Genomic DNA, 13,274 nt, shown 5'->3' with positions numbered 1-13,274 from the left:
TACGTTTTATGAATCAAATACGTATAACTAACTAGGTATCTAAAATACTATTATAAGTATAATGATATTGATAAGTTTCAGTTAGTAAATTTTTATAAATAAACTTGGGTTGTTCGCCGTTAACAAAAACTTACAAAAATTTCGCATTTTTATCTTCCGTATTTCAAGTTGCTATTGCGGAAGTTGTTCTTTCGCAAATTCACCTTCCGTAATGCGTTATACAAAAAATAATTATTCCGTAATAGCTCTTTACGAAAAGAAACTTGCGAAACAAATCATTTCGCAAGAATACTTGCGAAACAGTTCCTTACGGAAGAAGCGTTTCGGAATGTGAGCTTACGGAATAGACTCAAAAGCATTCATTAAACTGTTATACAAAAAAATATTATTATTTATTATTTAAATAAAATAATGTTGTTAAATGATTCTTCAATAGTTTTTACATATAAATCTATCTATCTATCTATCTATCTATATATATATATATATATATATATATATATATATATATATATATATATATATATATATATATATATATATATATATATATATATATATATATATATATATATATATATATATATATATATATATATATATATATATATATATATATATATATATATATATATACAGTGACCTAGAAAGGTTAAGAAAGTTACGCAGCTAAAATTTAAATAGAAAAAACTGAAACTTTAAGTTAGTTTTGAGGGAAAAGACAACGCTTCCTCCGCAACATGTCCCTATACCAGTGTTTACATGAATTAATATTTATCAAGTACCGACTTTGGTTCACTTCCGACATTCGGTTGTTTATTGTCTTTGGCTTTTCAGAAATGGAGGTTTACTATTTATATTCTTATACATAAAAAGTTAGTAAAATATTTGGTTCCATTACATTTTATGTCAATTTATCACTAATTTTTAGACTATCTACAGCTCTAAAACTTTCAGCGCTTGTATAATCCTGGTGAGCTTCTATGTTTAAATTTTTGCCTGGGGCAAAGACTCGGGAAAGGGTTGTATTTTACGTACCCGCTTTTTTGCTGCAAAATCTTGCAACTAAGTTTTTACTGCTCTCCAAAATTGCCAGAGCTTTAAAACTTTCAGCGGTTGTATAGTTCCAATAACGTTGGGATGTTGAAAATTGCGGGGGAGAGGAGGATCAAATTTAAAACGTACGTACTTTATGGAGTAGTTATTTTTTAGGATTGACTACATGACCTATATCTTTTTTTGATTTCAACGACAGCATTGTTTCCCAATCACGCAATTTTATTCGTATAAAACCGTTTCTTTTTTTCCATTAACTTACTGACTCAGGGGCTAATTAACTGCTCCCTCACAACTTCGGGTAAGTAATGAATATAAAGAAAGGAACAGGAGAAAAACTGCCTTTGAGTTAAGCTAACGACAAGTTTACATTAAAAATTAGTTCGATAACGACCCTTTTTTTTTAACCGATTTACTATTTGAGGCAAATCTACATGATCCCAAACAAATGACTTACATGCTCTAAATTTTCTTTTTTCCCTCAAAATGGGAAAGTTTATGTTGTTCAAGTTATGTTCACTATTTAACTCTTGTTCATTGAAAGACATTTTTAGTATATCTTATGAAAGTCTAGGTTTATTTATAAAAATTTACTAACTGAAACATATCAATAATTATTATAATAATTAGTATTTTAGTTACCTAGCTAATCATACGTATTTGATTCATAAAACGTATTTAAATATTTTTAATATGCCGCGTTTCGTAAGTGTTTTTCCGTAATGAAGTTGTTTCGCAAGTTTCAGTGCGAAAGAGTTTCGTTTCGAAAGAAATTTGGTTTTTTATCATTATTTCAAAAAATAAAACCTTAAAATGTTCATATGTAGCAATACTGAAAATAAAATTTTATTATAAACATTTTGGTATATAAAAAATTTGATTTTTACAATTATATCAGTTTGGCCAACAAAATTTTGTTATAGACTCCGAAACGTCGTTTAGCGAAATAGCTCATTTCGCAAGTGCGACTTCCGTAAGCCCTATTTTCGTATGTTGCAAAATAGTTTTGTTTCGTAATTCAACTTGCGGAAGACAACATTTCGTAAGAAGCATTTGCGAAATGAACATCGGCGGTTTTTTTTGTTTTGTAAAATTCGGAACGAAAAAAGAAAATTCCTTATTCTCAATATCCTTCCGAAAGAATTTTATTTTTCCGGAATTGTACGAAACATTCCGGTTAACAACTCTAATATATATATACATATATATATACATATGTATATGTATACATATATATATACATATATATATGTATATATATATATATATATATCTATATATATATATATATATATATATATATATATATATATATATATATACATATACATATGTATATGTATATATATATATATATATATATATATATATATATATATTTTTTTTTTTTTTTTTTTTACCCTTCCTGATGATCCAGCAATGGTGAAACTTCAAGTCGAAGATAAAAGTTAGATAAGTGTTTTTTACTAATTATATTTATATATATATATATATATATAAATATACAGTGACCTTAAAAGATTAAGAAAGTTAGGACGGGGGAGGGGTTGCTGTAACACCATATAAGGGTGCCTAACGCAGGAACAAACTAAATAAAAAAAAACGGAAACTTTGAGTTAGTTTTGACGGAAAGGAAAACATATATATATATATATATATATATATGTATATATATATATATATATATATATATATATATATATATATATATATATATATATATATATATATATATATATATATATATATATATATGTATTTCAAAACGTAGTTCCAAAATTTGGAACTTCTTGTTCAAACAAAGGTTACAAACTCTTGATGATGGGTTATATGGTTTGCATTTTTTAACAATCTTCCATCTGACAAACGGTGTATAGTTTTTTTCCTTTTAATTTCCATACTTCTTTTGATAGCTTTGTATCATTCTTGTACCTAACTGCATTAAAAGATTTTAAGTGGTTTGCATACCGAACTTTAAAAGGTGTTTCGCTAAGTCCAAAATACACTTTTTTTTATATTCCGGATTATTTGAATAGATGGTGGCCTGATAAACAATGTTGTTGGAAAGACAATGGTTGTTCATAAGACATTTGGTTTTGTTAATGCAGTTGCATTTCATTTTATTAGTTTTTGCCTCCTTATGTAAAATGTTTCTATTGTGAGAGTTGATAATGGATTTTATGTTTGGCATGAAGGAATAACTTATTTTGATTCTGTTTCTATTAAATATTTTACGAAGTCTGTGGTTAACTGGAAAGTGGAGGTCGATGAGGTTCAAAAAACATTTACCTATTTTTGTAACAACCTTTGCACTGAAAGGAGGATTATACCAAATTATCTTGCGTTTATGGTTGCCGTTTGTTGATTTTATACATGGATGGTATGCAAGTTCGCAATTGTAACTCAATTTTTTTAAGGCTTTTTCATAAGGAGGAATACTTTCTTTAAAGTTCGATTCACTTGACGATGCTGCTGATAATCTTAATTCAATAGTCTTAGGAATACTTTTTATTATATAAATATATATATATATATATACATGTATATATATACATGTATATATATACATATATATATGTACATATATATATGTATATATATATATATATATATATATATATATATATATATATATATATATATATATATATATATATATATATATATATATATATATATATATATATATATATATATATATATATATATATATATATATATATATGGATAGATAGATATATATACATATATATATATATATATATATATATATATATATATACATATATATATATATATATATATATATATATATATATATATATATATATATATATATATATATATATATATATATATATATGTATGTATGTATGTATATATACAGTGACCTAGAAAGGTTAAGAAAGTTACTCAGCTAAAAATTAAATAGAAAAAACTGAAACTTTGAGTTAGTTTTGAGGGAAAGGACAACGCTCCCTCCGCAACATGTCCCTATTGCATATAAACTATTTAATATAAAATATTAATGCATATAAACACTGGTCAACATGACCAGTGTTTATATGCATTAATATTTATCAAGTACCGACTTTGGTTCACTTCCGAATTTCGGTTGTTTATTGTCTTTGGTTTTGCAGAGATGGAGGTTTACTATTTATATTCTCATATATAAAAACTTAGTAAAATATTTGGTTCCATTACATTTTTCATTAATTTATCACTAATTTTCAGACTAGCTACAGCTCTGAAACTTTCAGCGCTTGTATAGCCCTGGTGAGCTTCTATGTTTAAATTGTTTCCAGGGGCGAAGACCCGGGAAAGGGTTGTATTGTACGTACCCGCTTTTTTGCTGCAAAATCTTGCAACTAAATTTTTAATGCTCTCCAAATAGCAAGAGCTTTAAAACATTCAGCGGTTAAGCACAAAATCATTTAACAAGCTAGCGTTATAAGTTTATAGGTGTCACCTTCTGTTTGATAAAAAGCCATACACCCATTTTCTTCTACAGCTAATTTTTAATGTTTCTCTTATTAACTATCATTAAATGTCCATCAAACTTTTTGAATTCCAAGTTTATTTGATGAATTTGATCCACAAGCAGATTTGTACATGGTTTTATGAAAAATTTATCCGTTAATTGTGAAATAAAAGTAATATATTTATGTCTTGGTGCATTTCCATTACTCGCATTATTTAACAATTGGTTTGATGGAATTGATGGTGTTAAATGAATGGCATCTTGCGATAACAAACTTGTTGCATCAGCGGTGTTAATATTTTTTTAACAAAATTTTTGCTCGAATTATTAAACCAAGACGTTGGGTTATATCTTCTACAAGTTCAAACTTTTTATATAAAAAATCAAGATAAGTAGCTGCCACAAAAATATCATCAGTTAAAATATAATTTAGGCGACTTTTTAAAGAATTTAGTAACTTAAGTTTTAATGCTTTTATTAGACCTGTACAGAATTCCATATTAGTTATTTACTATTCAATAAACTGTAAACAGCTGGAAATAATAAAGAAACTGTAGGATAATTTCGATCACTTAAGCTTATTGTCAAATCTTTTAGTGATTCAAACAAATTGCAAAAATCATTATTATAAACTCGTCATCTGAAGGCACATATTGAAATATGCATTCAGCACCATTTTCATATTTCATAGATAATAAAGCATCTTTATTTGAAAAAATTGAATCAAGCATATCATATGTTGATTTCCATCTTGCTTTAACATCTTGCACTAATTTTATCTTTACGTCAAATTAAAATGGATATTGAGATGATTTCAGATTTACTAGAGAAATTAAAAAAAGATATTTTAGAAGAAACGAGGAAGCTTTTGAAAGATCACGAAAAAGTGTTCGCATCTATAACTGCAGCAAATATGAAAATTCTTACTGCTCAACGCCGTTAATGCAAGTTCTCAAACTTTTTTGTCTTGTTTGTTCTCGGTGATAACAAACATATTTTTTTTCCGGTCTGCAACATTTGTTTATAAACAATATGATATGTTAAGTTTTAAAAGATAAGTTAAGTTTAAATAATATCTATATATATTGTTTAAAACTTAACATATCTTTTGCGATGGAGTATGAAAATATGTATATATATTTTGTACAAAAAAATAAAAAATATATATATTCAAATAAAATATATATATTAATCTCTGATAATTTAAAGACCGGAATTTTCGTAAAATAGTTTTATGGCATTATAAAATAGGGATGGCTCACATCACAGTAACGTTTGAATTTTGAGCTTAGACTTTTAAATAAACCTTAAGAGGTTTAACTTTAAAAGTCTAACTAGTCGTATGTCAATTTGTGTGTTCTTCACACTCATATTAATAAAAACTTTCATATAAAATGGAAAAAACAGATTTTAAACTTGAAATAACTAATTTTTTTTGACCTTTAATATGTTTGCAGACATATGTCTTTCTTTAGAACAAGGTATCTTTCCTGACAAACTAAAAGTGGCCAGGGTGATACCAGTTCTAAAATCTGGAGATGCAACTTGTGTCGCAAATTACAGACCTATTTCAATACTACCATGTTTTTCAAAAATACTAGAACATATTATGTATAAAAGATTGTACCATTTCTTAGATATTAATAACATCCTTTATAATAAACAATTCGGATTCAAAAACGGTCACTCCACTGATCAGGCAATTGCCTATTTTGTTCACGATATACTGAAATCTTTTGATGAAAATAAATATACTTTAGGCGTGTTTATTGATCTCAGTAAGCTTTTGACACTGTAAATCATAATATATTATTAACCAAACTAAAAAACTATGGTATTAAACACTCGAACTTTAAATGGTTTAAAAGCTACCTGTCAAATAGACAGCAGTACATTTCTCATAAGTGCAGTAAAACTAACAATATGAATATAACTTGTGGAGTACCTCAAGGCTCTATATTAGGACCGCTCTTATTTCTAATATATATCAACGACTTAAGTAAATCTTGTAATATATTAGACTCAATCTTGTTTGCAGATGATACTAATCTATTTTATGCTCACAATGACATAAAAATCTTATTTAAAACTGTAAACATAGAACTTCAATATCTTTCTAAATGGTTTAGAGCAAACAAATTATCTCTAAATGTAATAAAAACAAAATATACTTTTTTCCATCGCTATCATGAAAGAGACATAATTCCATTAAAACTTCCAAATCTTTGTATTAACAATTATGAAATAAAAAGAGAGGTATCATTAAAATTTCTAGGCGTACTCCTGGACGAAAATGTAACTTGGAGATGTCAGATAAAATATATTGAAGGTAAAATATCAAGGAACATCGGCATGCTATATAGGGCAAAACCATTTTTAAATCTAAGTTGTTTAAAACTCTTATATTTCTCCTTTATTCATTCCTATCTTAATTACGCTAGCATTGCATGGTGTAGTACTAGTAAAAATAAATTGAAAAAACTCTTTAATATGCAAAAACATGCTATCAGAATTATATCCAATAAAAGCCGCTATACACCCTCTCGACCCTTATTTATTAACTTAAATATACTAAATATCTACCAAATAAATATTTATCATCTCCTAATTTTTATGTTCAAAATTAATAAAAGTATCATTCCAAAAATATTTAACCCGTTATTCAAAATAAAGGAAAACAAATATCTAACTAGATATTCAAATAACAGATATATACAGCCCAAAAGTTATTAAGCAGCAACTGATTTTTCAATTTCAATAAAAGGACCAAAGGCATGGAATAAAATACTTTCAACTGAACTTAAAACTCTAACAATGCTTAATGAGTTTAAGACAAAACTAAGACAGCTATTAATAAAGAATGATTTACCACAAAACTATTTCTGAAATTACATTATGATCTATCTATCAAATACATGAAAAGTATATTAATTTTAGAAAAAGACTGAGTTAAATTTATTTATATCCTAATATATATATTTTTATTGATTTTTGTTTTTTGCTAAGCCTATAGCGCTTCTAGCTAATTTTTCACTTTTTTTTTTTTTTTTTTATTAATAGATGTTTTATTTATTATTTTACCACTTTTGTACATTTGTTTATTTTATAAATTTAACGAAGTTTCTTATTTTAAAATTAAACTTTATATTTACGGAATTTATAAAGGGGCTTGGTGATAAGACATATTAGTCTTCTTCTCGCCCCTGCTATATTGATATTTTGTTAGTAAATTACGGAATGTATATTTTTAAACGGCAAAAAAAAAAAAACTTAAAAAAAAAAAAATATATATCTTGTTTTTCTTTAAGTCTTTTCGTTGATCCTATATATTAATTGTTATCAATTTATATATATATATATATATATATATATATATATATATATATATATATATATATATATATATATATATATATATATATATATAAATATATATATATATATAAATATATATATATATATATATATATAGGGCCGCCCACAGGATTTTTTGATGTTTCAGATATGATACTTTCACGTTTATGGCTAACTTCAAACTTAAGTATATTCATGTCTCTGACAAATTAGGAGACTTTGCAAATAATCGCGAAGATGGAGGTCTGGGAACAAAAATACTCTTAAATTTTTGTCCCCCCCCTTCCTCCCCCATCTAAGGTGAGGGCAGTTATGAAGTAAAATTTTCAACTTTACTATTTTACAAAAGTTATTACAAAAGTTATTATCATGCAAATTTACAACCCCCACATTTTAGGGAGGGGGAGGGGAGTCGAAAAGTTTTCATAGTGATAATTTTTGTAATTTACAATTTTTTTTTTATGAAATTAAAAACCCGTCGATAAATTTAAATTTAGTATAAAATTGTAAAGTTGAAAAACTTAAAGGGGACTTTTGTTCCCAGGCCTTCATCATCGCGATTTTTTGCAAAGCCTCGTCATTTGTTATAGACATGAACATAATTTGGAGTTAGCACAATAAGTGAATTGTCATATATATATATATATATATATATATATATATATGACACTTCACTTATTGTGTCATACATATATATATATATATATATATATATATATATATATATATATATATATATATATATATATATATATATATATATATATAAAATATATATATATATATATAATTATGTTGTTTTAAGTATGAAAGAGTAAAGATAAATGTACAGAAAGATATGAACGATTTATCATATGGTTCGCTCACACACGATATTTGGACTTCAATTTCGCAAGAAGCCTATTTAAGTGCAACTTTTCATTATTTTGATAAAAATTATCATCTTTGTAGTCGAGTTCTGGGTTTATATCACTTGACCGAATCACATAAATCTCCATACATCACTTCAAAAATAAAAGAAATATTACAAGAATGGAATATCGAAAATAAGGTACAAAATTATAGAAAATTAACCCATAGATTGCAAATGCAGTGAAGGCTTGTAGAAACCTACATTTTTTTCAAATATGTCACAAGAAGAGTATGGATTATGCAAAGTTTTTATTTTAAATTTAGACTCTATACGCTGTAGCAGACTCTGGATTTAACATGAAAAAAGCTTTAACAGATTTAGATCCTCTATTAAAATATTTTCCATGCGTTGGTCATAAAATAAATTCATGCGCAGCCGATTTTTTGAAGAAATTTAATATCAAACGATATACCAACTGTAAGGGTATGTACTTTTTAAAATTATTTTTAATATTATGTTTATTATTGTTATAAATAAATATTAAAATGTTATAGGGAGAAATATCATAAATATAAAAAAATTTAATAAAGATGACGAATTACGAACAATCGATATAACAGAAGCTAAAGCTCGAAAATATGAAGAAATTAATTTACTTAAACATAAACTTAAATGCTTGATTGCAAAGTGCAAATCATTAGTTGGTTTATTTAGACATAGTGAAGGTAATTATTTTATACAAATTTTTCAAAATTAATGTTTTTGATACTGTTAGAGCATAAATTATTGATTACATTATTTAGTTCATTATTTTTTATTATTTATTATCTCTATATTAAATAATGATAATATCAGGGCAAACAGGGAGGGGGGGGGGGAGACGCGAAAGAATTTTCTGAGAAAAAAAAAAATCTAAAAAAAAAGGTGGGGGGAAGCACGTGCTCCACGGCCCCCCAGTGTCATCGGCTCAGAATATTAAAAATACATATATGTATATATATATATATATATATATATATATATATATATATATATATACATATATATATATATGTATATATATATATATCTATATATATATATATATATATATATATATTTATATATATATATATATATATATATATATATATATATATATATATATATATATATATATATATATATATATATATATATACATATATGTGTATATATATACATATATATATATATATATATACATTTTTTTTACAGACCCACCTAGGATTTTTTGATATATCAGATATGACACTTCACTTATTGTGCTAACTCCAAACTTAAGTATGTTCATTTCTATAACAAATGTCAAGGCTTTGCTAAAAATCGCGGTGATGGAGGTCTGGGAACAAAAGTACCCTAAAGTTTTTTAACTTTACAATTTTATACTAAATTTAAATTCATCGACGGGTTTTACATTTCATTAAAAAAATTGTAAATTACAAAAATTATTACCATGCAAACTTTTATACTCCCCGCCCCTCCCCCCCCCCGCCTCCCCCGTTATTACCATGCAAATTTTATAAATTTGCATGGTAATAACTTTTGTAATTTAACTTGTTAAATGAAATTAAAAACCTGTAGATGAATTTAAATTTAGTAAAAAATAGTAAAGTTAAAAATTTTACTACATACTTAAGTTTGAAGTTAGCCCAATACGTGAAAGTGCCATATCTGAAACATCAAAAAATCCTGTGGGCGGCCCTATATATATATATATATATATATATATATATATATATATATATATATATATATATATATATATATATATATATATATATATATATATATATATATATATATATATATATATATATATATATATATATATATGTATATATATATATATATATATATATATATATATATATATATATATATATATATATATATATATATATATATATATATATATTTATATATAGATATATACATATATATTGATAACAATTAAAATATAGGATTAACGAAAAGACTTAAAGAAAAACAAGATATATTACAATATGACGTAAAGATATAATTAGTGCAAGATATTATAACAAGATGGAGTTCAACATATGATATGCTTGATCCAATTTTTTCAAATAGTGCTGAATGCATATTTCAATATGTGCCTTCAGATGACGAGTTTATAATAATAAATAATTTTTGCAATTTGTTTGAATCACTATAAGATTTGATAATAAGCTTAAGTGGTCAAAATTAACCTACAGCTTCTTTATTTTTTCCAGTTGTTTACAGTTTACTGAATAGTAAAGTAACTAATATGGAATTCTCTACAGATCCAATAGAAGAATTAAAATTTCAGTTACTAAATTCTTTAAAAAGTTGCCTAAATTATATTTTACCAGATGTTATTTTTGTGACAGCTACTTATCTTGATTTTAAATATAAAAAGTTATAACCCAACGTCTTCGTTTAATAACTCGAGCAAAAAATTTTGTTAAAAAATATTAACACCGCTGATGCAACAAGTTAGTTTGTTATCGCAAGATGCCATTCATTTAACACCATCAATTCCATCAAACCAATTGTTAAATAATGCGAGTAATGGAAATGCACCAAGACATAAATATATTACTTTTATTTCGCAATTAACGGATAAATTTTTCATAAAACCATGTACAAATCTGCTTGTGGATCAAATTCATCAAATAAACTTGGAATTCGAAAAGTATGGTGGACATTTAATGATAGTTAATGAGAGAAACAAATTAGCTATAGAAAAATGGGTGTATGGCTTTTTATCAAACAGAAGGTGACACCTATAAACTTATAACGCTAGCTTGTAAAATGATTTTGTGCTTAAGTGCAACTTCAGTTGCATCCGAAAGTTTATTTAGTATAGCAGGAATTATACAAGATGAACAAAGAAACCGGTTACATCTCATGCTTTTGAGTAGTAATCGACCGAAACCGAAATTTGAGACGAAACCGAAAGTACCGAAATTTCGGTTCAGTGAAGCCGTAGCCGAAACCGAAACCGAAATTTTGGCCGAAATTTGTAAAAGAATGTTTAAAATCCTTAACCTTTAATGATCACCGAATTAAAGCAAAAAAAGCTATTTTACATATATCTAAGCAATCACCATGAAACATAGTTTAAATTTATAATATGTTAAGACAATTCAATAATTAAAGGTAATAATTGAAGTATTTTCTCTATGGAATACATTTTTTTCCCTGCTTTCTGGCAAAAGTTTATTTCTTTTATTTGAAGGAATGTCTCCAGCAGTTAAAAACAACCTTTTTACTTCGGTAGATGTTGGTGGAGGTCTAAAGAATCTCTTTGCTACTTTTGCAAAACCAAACATTGCTTTTAATGTTGTTTTCTAATATAAATCTATGAAACTTCAGACCTTCTTCGGAGTTTGAATCAATTTTTGAGATATTGTCAGCCCAACCAGGCATTACAAATTGCAACATTTCAGCCCTCTGCCGTTTTGTTCTGGTGTCAAATAAGGGTATTGTTCTTTTTTAATTGTAATAGACTCAACTTGATCTGAAGTTGGTATATTTTCAGGACTGCCGGTAGTTATGAGTATTGCTTTTTCAGTTAGGAGATTTTTTAGAGTAAACAACTTCTTAAATGTGATGAAAGTCCGCTAAGTGATTGAAGTTTTGGATTGTGCGATCCACGAGGTATTTTCAAGTTGCAGATGTTGCAAGTTCCGTATTTGAAATCACTAGCTGCCACGGTAAAATGATTCCATAAACCAGTTTTTTATCGATTATTTTCTATTGTAAAATTTTAGTACTGAGAAACTTTTGATGAAACTATTGATTTGGGTTGCTTTACTTAAATGTTAATTCATTTTAAAAATGATTTGAGATTAGTAACTTAAAACTATTATGTAACGTGATTTCAATTAAAATTTCTACAATTGTTATAATTAAAAATTGATTTACTAACAAACGATTACAATTAGGAAATCGTCATGATCCCACTCTAAATTAAAACTTAAAAAAATCTTATAAAAGTTTCGGTTCATTTCGGTTGCGGTTTGAACCGAAATTTCGGCCGAAACAGGAAAAGTAAAAAAATTGTTGAAGCAGAAATTTCGGTTTCGGTTTCGGCCGAAGCCGAAAGTTTCCGTTCACTACTTTTGAGTATGCCTAATTTTATAAAGTTTAATATTATGCAGAAATATTTATTTCAACTTTCAATTAACTATTAATAATATAAACGATTTTAATACATTGATTTTAGCAACACTTTTTATTATATTTGTCAAATAATTATCTTAATAACGAAATTATTATTATTATTATTTATTATTATTATGTATTTCGCCGATAAGAAAAATTTACAAGTTTATACAATACAAATATATAAATACATGGTTGGGGCAAGAAGAAGACAAGTTCTGTCTTATCACCAAGCCCCTTTAAATAAAAATGTCAATAATAAAAATACAAAACAAAGTAACTCGTTAAATAAACGTTAAACAAAACGTTGCGTTAAAATAAAATAACGATAAATAAAAACTAAAAAACATTTTACGCTAT

The sequence above is a fragment of the Hydra vulgaris genome, chromosome 12 (assembly GCF_038396675.1).
Source record: "Hydra vulgaris chromosome 12, alternate assembly HydraT2T_AEP".
Taxonomy (NCBI): domain Eukaryota; kingdom Metazoa; phylum Cnidaria; class Hydrozoa; order Anthoathecata; family Hydridae; genus Hydra; species Hydra vulgaris.
The sequence above is the reverse complement of the archived record's forward strand: the minus strand, read 5'-3'. Positions refer to the sequence as shown.